Raw genomic sequence first — 16586 nt, forward strand, 5'->3', positions numbered from 1 at the left:
ACCATTTTAAACATTCTGTCAAAATGAGGACCATCTGCAACAAATATTGCGCAATGATGACGAAAAATATATTTAAACCATATAATTTTCTTAGATAATGGTTCAAAGAAAATGTTTCATTTCACATTATCACGAGATCTAGACTTTTCACTACACATCAATGACAATTAGAAGTTTACTTGAATATTTTTTCTATCAGAAAATTAAAATAGAAAAATAAAAATATATATATTTTGCAAGTCCATTCGCGAAAGAAGAATAATATTTGTATATTTAATTTAGATAGTTTTTCCAATTTTCATGGATTTTAGCTGAAGACTTAGTCAATGAAAAAGGACCTCAAAAGTGAGGAATATATCGAGAAAACTGGTCAAAGAAAAGGTACATTTCCAACAACAAAGACATTGTATTACAGAGTGACGAGGAAACAAAGAAAAGTAACAACTTGAATAATGTTATGAATTAATGGTCGTCCATTGATTTATACAATCACTCATATGATTGATAATCATATTATTCATTACTCTTTATGATGTAATATTTTGTATTTACTATTTGATTTTATATCCTTTCTGGGTTACCATATTGTACCTATAAATAGGACTCGTCCTATCAGTAATGAGACACACATAAAAACAGAAGTTGCTCCCTACTCTCTCATTCTCTATTCTTCCTCTCCTTTGTCTCTCTTATTACCTTTATTTTATAACACGTTATCAGCACGAGGGTTATCCAACTGAGCGTGAAGGCATATTTTTTTTATTTTTCTCCCTAAGAACAACGCTCTATATTCCTTAACCGAGGTTCTTTCTAATCTTTTTCTCATTCACAAACTTTATCTCATTTTCTTTTTTTTGTGTAATGATAATTGTTTGATTTATTTTTCTCTGTCATATTATTATTATTATTATTTGATTTTAATAATTTCATACATGAAATTTGATTATATTAATATTTTATGTGCTAGTTTTAAACACGCGAAACGTTGCAAAATTCTCTGTCATAATATTTTTATTATGACGATGATTATTATTAATATTATTATTTTGATGATGATGATTATTATTAATATTATTATTTTATGTGTTAGTTTTAAACACGCGAAACGTTGCAAAATTTGGATTTGTGACCCTTGATATTGTAAGGAAGAATTCCTTATATTGGATTTTAAATGTTGAAATATATTTAGATGCAATGGATATTGGGATACCATTAAATAAAGAAATAAAGCAACTAATTTGCTCATAACAAAAATATTGTGAAAAGAGACTTCACAAATATTGTGAATTTATTTCATGCCTATGCATGGCTGGCTGGACAAAGCAATAAAGCTTTTGATGAAAAATCATGAGATCCGCCTAATCTGCTCCATTCCCAGAAGTGAATGGAGCAATCAATATTATGAATTGATTTCATGCCTTCTTGTGGCTGAACAAAATAATGAGCTCTTGATGAAAAATCATGAGGCCCGACCAACTGGTTCTGCTCCATTCCCAGAAGTGAATGCAGCAACATCTGATCCATATAATCATGGACGAGGTCAAGACCATAATAATAATCGTGGTCGTAATTTTGGCCGTGGTCGTAGCCATGGTCGTGGTCGTGGTCGTGCTATTAATCATGGTCGTGGACATGGTTATAAAGGAAATTTTCAAAGAGAAACTTCATCAACAGAAGTGGAACAAGAATGCGAAAAAGGAAAAAGAAAGGGGTGAAAATAATGGCAAAAAGGCTGAAAATATATGTTACCGTTGTGGTAGTAAAGGTCATTGGACCCGTGCCTGTTATACACCAAAGCATCTTGTTGAACTCTACCAAGAATCACTTAAAAAGAAGAATGTAGAAACACACTTTGCTTATGAAGATGGTGATTCTGATTATGGTCATATGGATACTACTCATCTTGATATTGGTGATTTCTTTTCTAAACCCGATGGAAGCATTGATCACCTTATTGGTGATGGGAGTGTTAGAAAATAGTTTTATTTTATGATTAATTTTTAAGACAATGTTTTATATTTAATTCATGTTGCTTTTATATGTACAAGTTTTTATGTTTTTATGAATAAAATCCTCTATTTTATTTTTTTTTTTCTTTCTCTCCTCTTACAAAGTAATCTCTAATATTGATATTTATGTTTATATGAAGAATGAATATTGGCATTAACACCAATGATGAGGATCTGTGCCTTGCTGATAGTGCAACAACTCATACAATTCTCAAGAGTAATAAATTTTTCTCTACTTTGGTAATGCGAGAAGTCAATGTTAGTACTATTTCTGGTACTACAAATATAATTGAAGGCTCTGGAAGAGCTACAGTACTTCTGCCAAGAGGTACAAGATTGCATATTAAAAATGCATTTTATTCTCCTAAGTCCAATAGAAACTTATTAAGTTTCAAGGATATTCGTCTAAATGGATATCATATTGAGACAAATAATGAAGGAGATGTTGAATATCTTTATATCACTCAAATTGAGTCAAATAAAAAATGTGTATTGGAGAAATTATCAGCCTTCTCTTATGGCTTGTACTACACATATATTAATGCGATTGAGACGCATGTTATTGTAAGCCAGAAGCTTACAAATAAGAATGAATTTCTTGTTTGGCATGATCGGTTGGGTCATCCTGGATATATCATGATGCGAAAAATAGCTGAAAACTCATGTGGACATCCACTTAAAAGTCAAAAGCTTCTTCAGTCCAATGATTTCTCATGTACTGCATGTTCGCAGGGAAAATTGATAATAAGACCATCACCAGAAAAAATTAGAAATGAGTCAATCTCATTTTTAGAACGAATACAAGGTGATATTTGTGGTCCAATACACCCACCATGTGGATCATTTAGATATTTCATGGTATTAATTGATGCGTCCACTAGATGGTCACATATTTGTTTACTATCAACTCGAAATCAAGCATTTGCTAAGTTATTAGCACAATTGATCAAGTTAAGAGCCCACTTCCCAGATTATCCAATTAAGAAAATTCGTCTTGATAATGCTGGTGAATTTACATCTCATGCTTTTAATGAGTATTGTATGTCAATTGGAATTGAAGTTGAACATCCAGTAGCACATGTTCATACTCAAAATGGACTTGCAGAATCATTGATAAAACGTCTAAAATTGATTGCACGACCTTTACTTATGAAAGCTAATCTTCCAATGACTACTTGGGGATATGCAATTCTGCATGCTGCAGTATTGATTCGCATCAGACCAACAAGTTATCACAAATACTCTCCTTTACAGTTGGTTTTTGGTCAACAACCAAATATTTCTCATTTAAGAATTTTTGGGTGTGCTGTATATGTCCCAATTTCCCCACCAAAAAGGACTATGATGGGTCCTCAAAGACGTTTGGGAATATATGTTGGATATGATTCTCCATCGATAATAAAATATCTTGAACCATCAACAGGTGACTTATTTACAGCTCGATTTGCTGATAGTCATTTTGATGAATCAATTTTTCCAACGTTAGGGGGAGAAAGAAAGAAACTGGAAAAAGATATTGGTTGGAATGAATTATCATTATCTCATCTTGATCCTCGTACAAAAGAGTGTGAACTAGAAGTTCAACGGATAATTCATTTACAAAAATTGGCCAACCAATTACCAGATGCTTTTACTGACACAAAAAGGGTAACTAAGTCGCATATACCCGCTGCTAATACTCCAATCAGAATTGATATTCCTGTTGGACAATCTAATATAGCAAATGAATCTCAAACACGCCTAAAGCGTGGTAGGCCTTTGGGTTCCAAAGATAAAAATCCTCGTGTGAGAAAAAGGGAAAAAAGGCAAGATGGCCTAATCGAGGGGGTAAAAGTCCCAAAAGATTCTTTTGACATAATCAATGATTCGGTTCCAGAAGAACCTCAGGTACCTGAAATTGTTGAAAATGATGAGATCTCAATAAATTATGTCATGAATCATAAAATATGGAATCGAAATAAAGTCAATATTGACGAGGTTTTTGCATATAATGTAGCAAAGGATGTCATAAGTGACAATGATGATCAAGAACCAATGACAATTGAAGATTGTCGGCAAAGAAATGATTGGCCAAAATGGAAAGATGCAATCCAAGCAGAATTAGATTCGCTTGCTAAACGAAAGGTTTTTGGACCTGTAGTTCGCACACCTGAGGGTGTAAAACCTATTGGGTACAGATGGGTTTTTGTACAAAAACGAAATGAGAATGGTGAAATTGTTAGATACAAAGCACGGTTAGTTGCTCAAGGTTTTTCACAAAGACCTGGTATTGATTTTGAGGAGACATATTCTCCAGTATTGGATGCAACAACATTTAGATATTTAATTAGCCTTGTTGCACAAGAAGGTTTGAATTTGCACCTCATGGATGTTGTTACAGCCTATTTGTATGGCTCTTTGGAAAATGATATTTATATGAAACTCCCTGAAGGATTTAATGTGCCCAACAAAGCAAATTCTAAAAAGGATTATTCAATAAAATTGAATAAGTCCCTTTATGGATTGAAACAATCAGGACGTATGTGGTATAACCGTCTAAGTGAGTACTTATTAAAGGAAGGGTATAAAAATGACCCTATTTGTCCTTGTATTTATATGAAAAGATCCGAGAATGAATTTGCCATAATTGCTGTTTATGTAGATGACATAAACATAGTTGGAACTCCTAATGAGCTCACAAAGGCAATTGATTGTTTAAAGAAAGAATTTGAGATGAAGGATCTTGGAAGGACAAAGTTTTGTTTGGGATTACAAATTGAGTATTTAAACAAAGGTGTTCTTGTACATCAAGAAGCTTATATAACGAAAGTGCTTAAAAAGTTCTATATGGACAAATCACATTCACTATGCACTCCAATGGTGGTGAGGTCATTAGATGTTGATAAAGACCCTTTTAGACCTCAAGAAAAAGATGAAGAACTACTTGGTCCTGAAGTACCATATCTTAGTGCTATAGGAGCACTAATGTATCTTGCTAATTATACTCGACCCGATATAGCATTTGCTGTAAATTTGTTAGCAAGATATAGTTCTTCACCTACAAGAAGACATTGGAATGGAGTAAAACAAATACTCCGTTACCTTAAAGGCACTATGAATATGGGCTTGTTTTACCCAAATGATTCAAAATTAGATCTAATGGGTTATGCAGATGCAGGTTATTTATCAGATCCTCATAATGGTCGATCACAAACAGGATATTTGTTCACATGTGGTGGCACAGCGATTTCATGGCGATCTGTGAAACAAACAATAACAGCAACATCGTCAAATCATGCAGAAATTTTAGCATTACATGAGGCAAGTCGTGAATGTGTTTGGTTAAGGTCTATAATTCAACATGTGCGACAAACTTGTGGTTTATCCTTGGGAAAAATGAAACCAACAACGATATATGAAGACAATAGTGCATGCATTGCTCAATTGAAAGAAGGATATATTAAAGGAGACAGAACAAAACATATTCTTCCAAAATTCTTTTTCACTCATGATCTTCAAAGAAATGGTGATGTAGAGATCCAAAAGATTCGCTCATGTGAAAATCTAGCAGATTTATTTACAAAGTCTTTGCCAAGGAGAACTTTTGAGCAATTGGTTCATAGGATTGGACTCCGCCATCTTAATGATGTAAGTTTACATGAGGGGGAGAAATTAGAAGATGCAAAGAACAATATTATATAGAATGATGTACTCTTTTTCCTTCACTAGGTTTTTATCCCAAAGGGTTTTTCCTAGTAAGGTTTTAACGAGGCACATTCTTTTATCAATGGACACCCAAGGGGGAGTGTTATGAATTAATGGTCGTCCATTGATTTATACAATCACTCATATGATTGATAATCATATTATTCATTACTCTTTATGATGTAATATTTTGTATTTACTATTTGATTTTATATCCTTTCTGGGTTACCATATTGTACCTATAAATAGGACTCGTCCTATCAGTAATGAGACACACATAAAAACAGAAGTTGCTCCCTACTCTCTCATTCTCTATTCTTCCTCTCCTTTGTCTCTCTTATTACCTTTATTTTATAACAAATAAATACTTTTCTGCATTAGAAAAATCAATCAAAGATGGTCAAAGGTTCAAGACACCAACATACTGGTAGGTTTCCTTTGTACCACGCAAAATTTAAATTAAGTACACGCAAAGAAAATTGTAAGATTAAACTGATCAATTTGTTTTGTTACTTGACATTTTCTTAAAATAAAAATAAAACTTAGTTAAGTTTGAAGTTCTACTAAAGTTCACTATTTTTAATTGATTTTTTATTAAATATTTTGTTGTATTAAGTGTTCAAGCATTTTATCTTATTTGAGTTTTATAATGGAATGATGTAACTGTTATTTTATATTGTCATGATTATATGTATTTATATGAAGAATAAATAAATTATAATTAAATTTTTAGTTTTTCATTTAAATATTTTTAATTGAATCTTTCTTAGAAATTTATATTTATTAAATATCTAAAATCTTCAATTTTTTTTATTAACTCCTTATAGTTTAATTTTAACGTTAGGTCAAGTGACATAAACAATAATTATTTTTATTAAATATTAGTGAGAATACACGTGCTACGAGCATGTGTTTATTTTCTTTATAATAATATGTTTTATTATAATAGTAAAGTATGTTTTTAGTTCCTAAACTTTGAGATGAAATAAAAATAAAAAAATTCATCCGAAATTTTGATATATTTTTGTCTAAAATTAAAAAAAAATGAATTTGAAGTCTATGGTTACATAAATGATTTTCACTGTTTTGATGTATTTAATGGAAACATGGTAATTAAATTTTAACCTAACGTAATATACAATGAATGGTGTATTATTAATAAGGATGGCAAAAATACATGTGCACATGGGTATCCGCTGATAAAATTCATGAGACATATAGTTTGTACCCATGGGTGGCGAGTATCTTAATATCGTTTATAAACGGATCGGATGCGGGTATCATACTACTCGTACCTGCAGGTATCCATTATCTGCAAAAAATTAAAATTTAATTTATATTTTATTAAGTTATATTAAATTAAATTTAGACATTAATTTATATTTTATTAGGTTAAATTTAATTAAAATTAAAATTAAAATTAAATTTATATTATAATTTATATTATTTTTATAATTTTATTTCAATTTTATTTAAAAATTTATAAAATATATCTTTTTTAAATATTCGTGGGTATGCGGGTATTCACGGGTACCTGCGGATATTTTTTAAGCAGGTACTTAGGGAGTAAACGGGCAGGGTAGTGTGTAGATTTCTTTTTTTGTGGGTCGGGTAGCGGGTAGGTACTATTCGTGTTTGATCCGACCTGTTGTCATCTCTAATTATTAATTATTCAATTGAATTGAATTATATTGATGAGTTTGGATGAAAGTAGGAAACATATGAATGACATGTTGTGATAATTTAATATTTATGTGAGAATGTAATGAATGAACGAAGTGTGAATGTTGTATGTGTTTTTAAGAAGTTGTTTTTATTTTGGTTTGATATGAATTGTGTGGATTGGAATAAGAACAAGTAATTTCCAAGGTGGAGATGCTAAGGTCTGAATTATGTGTGGACTCTACTAAATATTAGACTATCTTGACTCTACTAAATATTGGACTCACAAAGAGAAAACTACTTAGACTAAGAGTTGAAAGAGGTCATCAAGTGTAGTTTTGGCTTCATGACTAAAACTACATATGAATGATTTACCTTGTTATACTTGTTGGATTAAGGTATGGCCATGGGATGGCGAGGAAGGGCCTTAGAAATGTAGGGGTGAGTATAACAGGTGCATGGTCTCAGAGCCTAATCAATACATTGAGTCATCTAGAGATCTTGTTTATGGTATGATGTCTTTGAAAGAATGTGAATGTGCCATATGAGATTATATGATGTATTGAGGCATTGTTTGTTAAATGAAATAATTTATGAATACATTATATGATGGGTCTGTTATTGTGTCCAAAGTGTTTTAATATGTTCAATTATATGTATATAAGTGTGATCCTTTATTATGGTAATGATATCAAATTGTTAGTACAATTTTAATAACTCTAGCTTACCTTTCTTTGTTTGGTGGTTTTTTTTTTTTTTTTGCTTCTTTTACAATGGTTACTTTTATGGCATGAGCAAACGAGTCTGCATGTGATAGAAATGATAGACGTAGGGGAAAAGGAAGAGATGAAGGTGATATATATGTTTATATATATATATATATATAAAGAAAGAACAAGTTTTCTTTAACTTATGCTAGATATAGATAAAACATTGTCTAAGTTAAAATGATTTTAACAAGTTTGAGTATAATTGAAATAAACTATTGATTAACCAGCTTAGTTAACCCATGCTTCGATCAATCAAAGTATAATAGTTTAGAAATTATTTTACAGGAAAACTGCATGGAAATGTTTTAAATTAGTGTATAACTTTAAGCATGAATCAATAGTGTTTGACCATTTTAAATAAATAGTATATAACTTATACGTGTGGTTTTCTTGAAATCAATAATTCTTGTTGGTTATAACCTTGAACTATTAATCTAACTTTAATTCTTACTATTTTTGTTATCAACACAACTTGTTTTTGAACACCCATCATGTTCCAATGGTTCTTTGTACATTTTTAAAGATATAATAATGTCCATACATTTTTATAACAAAAAGATTTAGTTCTTCTACTTTGAAACAATCCAATAATCATTTATTGGAGCTTCTTATTCCTCATACTTTGGTAAAATTTTATACACAAAAGTTATATGATGGTTGTTCTATGAAAAATTATCTAGTTCTAATTCCTCCAATTTGATCTGCAAGGATATTTATTTTGGATGAGATAAAATATATTTTCAATCTTTCATCTATGGTGGAAAATTAAAGGCAAATATTGAAATGGAGGGTGCATCATATGATAATTTAGATTTATTTGCTTTTATATTGCTTACTTTTGTAGTATGTACATATACAAATCATTTTCAAGATATAATTTTTGTGCCATTAATCTCCCTTCAACTTGGATGTTAGATAACACATTTGGTGTCTTAATTGATATTTATCCAATGTGATAAATCTGTTAGACTTGAAAATTTGATTTGATGTTTCTAACCCCTTTGAATAAGTGTCTTGATGAAGATTTGGTCATTGATGTTATTCTTAATGTCATGTAGTTGTGAGTAAACTTATAATGCTTGATTTGATAAAAACACGCTTTTGAATATTGGTTTTTAAATGGTTTTAGTTTACTTTTAATGTCAGACAGGAAATTTTAATCAATTAAAATCACTTTTAAGCACTTGAAATGTTCATAATGTGCAAAATATCATGTTTGAACATTTAAACTAATTGAAATGTGATTTCAACATTTTAAATTTATGAAACTTTCACCAGAAAGCATATTTACTATGTTTCAATTAGTTGAAATGCTAATGAATTGATTGAAATTAATAAAAAGTTAATTCAATTTATTTAAATTTATTAAAATGCAATTCAATGAGTTGGAATTGCTATTTGAGTCATAATACACTTTGGATCAATTGATTAGAATGTTTTTCAATTGGTTTATTATACCATATTTGTTTTTTGAAACTTAAAATCTTGTGTTTAAATACATGAGTTTCATTAAAACAAATTAGACGTTCGAAATTACAAACTTGCGATATTCTCATAACTAAATATACTTTTTTGAAAGTTATTTATGAAAAACCCTTTTCAAGATCAACATTGAAGCATTGTTAAACATTATTGTTTAGTGAAAATCACCATGTCTTTGATAATAATGTGAGTTGTTGTTTTTGTTGTTCTCTTAATCAAGGTGATCAAGGTTTGCTTGGGAAGGGGTTTCGCAAGGGTTCAAGATCAAGTGTTAGTATTTGTTTTCTTGTAGAGTGCATGTACAAACTTGAATTTAGTGAATTAACGGGATTAGTATGATCAAGCAACTAGTTTGGAAAGGGAAACTAATATGAATTTCTTGTGTTTTTTCTTACTCTTTACAATTTACATATCTTAATCTTGAAAACATATTGTCTTTTTGTTATGAATATAATGAAATTTATATAATGTCTTAGAAAAACCTTGATCAAGAATTACTTCTTCGATTGATTTGATTCAAAGAAAATTCGATAAATGTTCAAGATTTTGAAAAAACTGAGGAAATATTTTAAAGGCTCAATTCATCCCCTTTTGGACTCAATCTATTTCAACAAAAACATGACCCAAATATCATGAGCCCTAAGTAAATTCTTCACTTAGGTATGATATTCATGGATGCACAAAATGGTAACTAACCCTCAAAACACCCTTGATAGTAGTGTTTGTCACAAATGTAACTTTGGGGCCAAACCCCATGAACATACAATGCCTTGATACACAATGTCATTGTTAGGAACAATGCAATAAAGGAAAGAATAAAGGAGAGAAAAATAGACACAGAGAATTTAACGTGGTTCGGCTACAATGTGTATGCCTACGTCCACGACTACACTAGGAAGTATTTGTATTTTTGGTGTATCTTAAAGCTTTACACAGAGTCTCTTATATAGTAAAATAGAGAACCACATCTCACTATTCTAAGCGATGTGGGACTAAATCAAGCACCATAATTCTAACAATTCTCCCACTTGGGGTTTGATTTACATTACCACCTAGTGTAGTGCCTTCATCATCAATTTTCTCGAAGGCCAGTTGAGGCAATGCAAAGCCTCAACTTAGTTGTTGTGACAGTCTTGGTCAACATATCAGCTGGATTCTCTACACCTGGAATCTTCAACAAAATCAAATCTCCATCATTTATCAAGTTTCTGATAAAATGATACTTCAATTCAATGTGTTTGCATCTGGAGTGAAGAATGGGATTTTTAGCAAGACAAATGGCACTTTGACTGTCACTGAACAATGAAGGTTCATCTTGCCCTTTTCCTAATTCTTTTAGAAGATTCTTCAACCATATCATCTCTTTTGCTGTTTCTGAGATAGCTATATATTCAGCTTCAGTGGTTGAAAGGGAGACTCTTCCTTGAAGTTTGGACTTCCAACTGATAGCTGTGCCACCCAACGTAAAAATATAACCTGTTGTGCTCTTTCTACCATCCAAATCACCTCCCAAATCTGCATCAGAAAACCTCTGTAAAGTGAGATTACTTCTTTTAAAGGACAAATGCATTTTTGAAGTGCCCTTCAAATATCTCAATATCCACTTCACGCCTTCCCAATGCTCCTTTCCGGGATTGGATAGAAACCTGCTCACAACTCCCACTGCATGTGCTATATCAGGTCTGGTGCAAACCATAACATACATCAAGCTCCCTACTGCAGATGCATATGGCACTTTAGACATGTGATTTTCTTCTTCCTCTGTCTGAGAAGATTGCCTTTTTGAGAACTTTAAGTGAGTTCCCAAAGGTGTATTCCTGGTTTTAGCCTTTCCAACATTGAACCTGCTAAGCAATTTTTCAATATATTTTTCCTGAGATAAATTTAGAATACCTTTAGATCTATCCCTGGAAATTCTCATACCAAGAATTTGCTTGGTTGGACCAAGATCCTTCATTTCAAAATTTTCTGACAATTGTTTCTTCAACCTGTCAATTTTTGTCATATTAGCACCAGCAATCAACATGTCATCAACATACAAGGCAAGAATGATATAACTATCAACATATTTCTTCACATAACAACAATGATCTTCTTCACATCTGTGAAATCCTGAGTTTCTCATAAACTCATTAAACTTCTTATACCATTGTCGCGGTGCTTGTTTCAACCCATACAAACTTTTATGAAGCTTGCATACAAGATTCTCTTTGCCTTGTACTTCAAAACCTTTTGGTTGTGCCATAAAGATTTCTTCCTCAAGATCTCCATGTAGGAATGCAGTTTTCACATCTAACTGCTCCAGATGAAGATTTTCTGCAGCTACTATACTCAAGATAACTCTGATGGTAGTCATCTTGACAACAGGAGAGAAAATTTCTGTGAAGTCAATTCCTCGTCTCTGTTGGAACCCTTTCACTACGAGTCTGGCCTTATATCGTTTGCTGCCATCTGGTTCTTCTTTTAACCGATAGACCCACCTGTTTTGCAAAACCTTCTTTCCTTCTGGAAGCTTGGTTAAAGACCATGTCTTATTCTTCTGAAGAGACTTTATCTCATCTTTCATTGCTAGCTCCCACTTAATAGATTCACCTCCCTACATAGCCTCAGCAAAATGCTCTGGCTCACCAGCATCAGTCAACAACAAGTAATGCAATGAAGGGGAGTACCTTTGTGGTGCTACAATGGTTCTGCTAGACCTTCTAGTCGGTAATTCAGGAGTTACTGACTCTACTATCTGTTCAGGTTCTGACCCAAACTCTGACTCGGGCTCTGACTCAGGCTCTACTTCTGTATTCTGCCTTCTGTTGGCTACATCACTTTCTGAAACTTCTTCTAATGATACCTGCTCTGGCCTTTTATTTGCATTTGCAAATTCTGCAGTCCTGTCCTTATAGAACATGTTTTCATTAAAAGTAACATTTCTACTTCTGATAATTTTCTTGTTTTGGTCATCCCAAAACCTGTAGCCATACATGTCAGATCCATAGCCAATGAAATAGCATCGCTTTGCCTTAGGGTCCAATTTATCTCTACTATTAGAGTTCAACAAAATATATGAAGCACAACCAAAAACTTTCAGATGTGAAAGGTTTACCTCATTTCCAGACCATACTTCTTCAGGTAACTGATAGCCTAAAGGAACTGATGGTCCTTTGTTTATGAGATAGGCTGCTGTGCTTATTGCATCTGCCCAAAATACCTTGGGTAATCCTGACTGGATTCTCATACATCTTGCTCTCTCATTCAAGGTTCTATTCATTCTTTCTGCCACACCGTTTTGTTTTGGTGTTCCTGGAACCGTCTTGATCATTCTGATCCCATTCTCTGAACAAAACTCCTTGAATTGATTACTGTCATATTCTCCACCATTATCAGACTTCAAACATTTAATCTTTAAACCTGTTTGAGTCTCAACCTCCTGTTTCCACCTTTTAAACACAGAAAACACATCAGATTTATTTTTAAGAAAATAAACCCATACCTTTCTTGTAGAGTCATCAATGAAGGTTACGTAATACTGTGAACCTCCAAGAGATTTCACTGGAGCTGGCCTCCAAACATCTGTATGCACTAGTGCTAGTCTTTCAACTTTAGACGACTTACTTGTTTTGGAGAAGCTAACCTTTTTCTGCTTTCCAAAGATACAATGTTCGCAAGGTCCAACGTCAACATGCTTCAAGTTAGGTATTTTACCTTTTGAGACCATGAGCTTCATTCCTTTCTCACTCATATGCCCAAGTCTCTGATGCCACAAAGAGGAACTGTTGCCAACTTCTGCAACTGATATCATATCCTCATCTGCAATCATGTAAAGAGATCCTCGCTTCTTTCCACGAGCAACAAGATTACCTTTCATTACTTTCCAGTGTCCATCTCCAAAGGTGGTGTAATGCCCCTCATCATCCAACTGCCCTATAGATATTAAGTTTCTCTTTAAGGCTGGAATATGTCTGACATTCTTCAAAGTCCACACACTTCCATTAGAGGTTCTGATATTGATATCACCTCTTCCTATAATATCAAGAGATTTTCCATCTGCAAGGTAGACCTTCCCAAACTTTCCTGGAACATAGTTAGATAATAGTTCTAAAGAAGGTGTAGTATGAAATGACGCACCTGAGTCCATAATCCATGAATCAATAGAACTATCTAGACTACATAATAGTGCATCTTCAATTTCATCAGTTGCTGCATTTGTTGATTGATCACTATCTTGCCTCTTGTTGTTGTTCTTCCTTGGAGCCCTACATTGATTTGTAAAGTGACCCCTTTTCTGACAATTCCAACAAGTGATATCATTCCGGTATTTTGGTTTTGATTTCTCTCTAGACTTTGATCTGCCTCGGCCTTGATTACGACCTTTCTGGCTACTTCTTCCTCTAGTTTCAGTACTCAATGCTGAACCGGAACTAGAACTGGAAGATTCCCCTGAACTTTTCCTGCGAACATCTTCGCTTAAGATCAGGTCACGGATGTTATCAAGCTTCAACTTACTATTACTTGCAGAATTACTAACTGCAGTAACAGTTGCACTCCAACTTTCCGGAAGAGATGATAATAAAATTAATGCTTTCACCTCATCATCAAATGTTATCTGCACTAATGTCAACTGCGCAATAATTGTATTGAATTCACTAATATGATTAGTAATCGAGTTACCTTCACCCATTTTTAGGTTGACTAGTCTGCGAATCAAATACACTTTATTGGCTGCAGATGGCTTCTCATACATATTTGACAATGCCTTCATCAAATCTACGGTTGTGTTCTCGTTCATGATGTTGAACGCAACATTCTTGGCTAATGTCAATCGGATCACACCGAGTGTCTGCCGATCTAACAAATCCCATTCCGCCTGCTCCATGTCAGTTGGCTTCTGACCTGTTAAGGGTAGATACAACTTCTTCTGATACAGGTAGTCCTCTATCTGCATCTTCCAGAACCCGAAGTCACTGCCATCAAACTTCTCAATCCTCACCTTCCCTTCTTCCAATGCCATTGCTCTTGCTGCTTTGACGAAAGCTTTTGCTGCGGCTTTTGACCAAAGCTCCTGCTGCCTTTGACCAAGGCTCCTGCTGCCTTTGACCAAGGCTCCTGCTGCCTTTGACCAAAGCTCCCACTACTTCTCTAAACTGAGATCCCCAAGAAGAAAAATAGAAACCAAATCTTTTCTGATGTGGAAGATCAGACAATGCTGCAACCACAGAGCATACTAAGAAAAATGGCTCTTGATACCAATTGTTAGGAACAAGGCAATAAAGGAAAGAATAAAGGAGAGAAAAATAGACACAGAGAATTTAACGTGGTTCGGCTACAATGTGTATGCCTACGTCCACGACTACACTAGGAAGTATTTGTATTTTTGGTGTATCTTAAAGCTTTACACAGAGTCTCTTATATAGTAAAATAGAGAACCACATCTCACTATTCTAAGCGATGTGGGACTAAATCAAGCACCATAATTCTAACAGTCATTACCTTAAAAAGGAGTGAGAATTACTTATTTATAGGTCTATAAATAGATATCAAGACAATAGTTTAGATTTTCTTACATTAAATGGTCTAGCTTAGGGCATAAAGGATTTTTTATAAGAACTTCTTATTAATCTGTAAAACATAATCAAAATTACATTTATTGTTTCTTCAACGTCCAATGTTTTAAGATAATAAACTCTATAGGCATTGAATCTATCAATATAACCCAAAAATATACCTTTATCTATTGTGAAATTAAATATTCATGGTTGATCTTTGGTATTAAGGATGAAATATTCATACCTAAAAAAGTGAAAACAAGCTATGATGAGTATTTTTCCTCTCCATGATTTATTAAGAGTCTGATTCAATAATGGACTAATGTATATTTTGTTTTGCACATAATAGAAAGTCTTCATAACCTTAACCCATAACCTTAACCATTTCTCATGCACTCCTAGTTTTCCTTTCAACTACCCTATTTCCCTTTCATCGTAAAGATATCATAATGTATGGTGACAATAACAAGTTTTTGTAGTTGAATATTCTTATTGCTGACAAAGTTGATAATTAAGGAATCTCAATTGTTTTAACTTGCATATATTTTTATATTTATTTTTAGATATAATGCACATGAAGGTGTACCTTATTTTCATGATGTTAAAATCTTCTTAAGTACATTATTCTTCAAGTATTAGGATGATAATATCACATTTAGTCGTGAAATAGATATTGAGTGGTTTGATAAACATTTTCATTATATACCATAAATAGAAATAATCTTCTTTCAAGAAATGTTAGTTGTTAGAAATGCTCCTTCAACAATGAGTTGTTCTTCTATCCCATCCACCTTCTCTCTACACATGCTAGGTGCTTAACCCCTTAAAACTTAGCTCTAATAACAAACTATAACCCAGAAAAAAAAAGAATGACCAATTTACCATCTATATTGTTTGAAAGAGATGAAAAATGTATTAAAACTTATCATTTAACAAATGATATATTAATTTCATAAAAACCATACATAGAATTATGTTTTATCAACAATTTTTAAAAGATTAAGACACTTATTGAACATCAAACATAAATATATAAAGTATGCATATAGGAGGAATATAGAGAAACAAACACAAATGTTTATGTTGGTTCATCTCAACATGATACAACCAATCCTTGACAAATATTGTTAACCATTGACTAAACAACAAAAGTTTTATTGTTTCTTGTTGGAAGTCCCACATCGACTAGAGATAAGGCTAATTCACAATATATAAGTGGGAGTAATCCTCACCTTATAAGTCAGTTTTGTGGGGTTGAGTTAGGCTTAAAGTTCACTTCTAACATGGTATCAAAGCCAAGTTAGAGCCTATCCTAGCGAGCTTTCTTGGACATTCTGTTCCACCCGATATCGGGCCGCTAACGGACCACCCACTAATTTCTTTTCCCACGCACGAGATGAATATACCTCGGCGTGAGGGAGTGTGTTGGAAGTTCCACATCG

Source organism: Vigna unguiculata, chromosome 3 (genome assembly GCF_037176805.1).
Source record: "Vigna unguiculata cultivar grain cowpea cultivar isolate G323 ecotype 2 chromosome 3, ASM3717680v1, whole genome shotgun sequence".
Taxonomy (NCBI): Eukaryota; Viridiplantae; Streptophyta; class Magnoliopsida; order Fabales; family Fabaceae; genus Vigna; species Vigna unguiculata.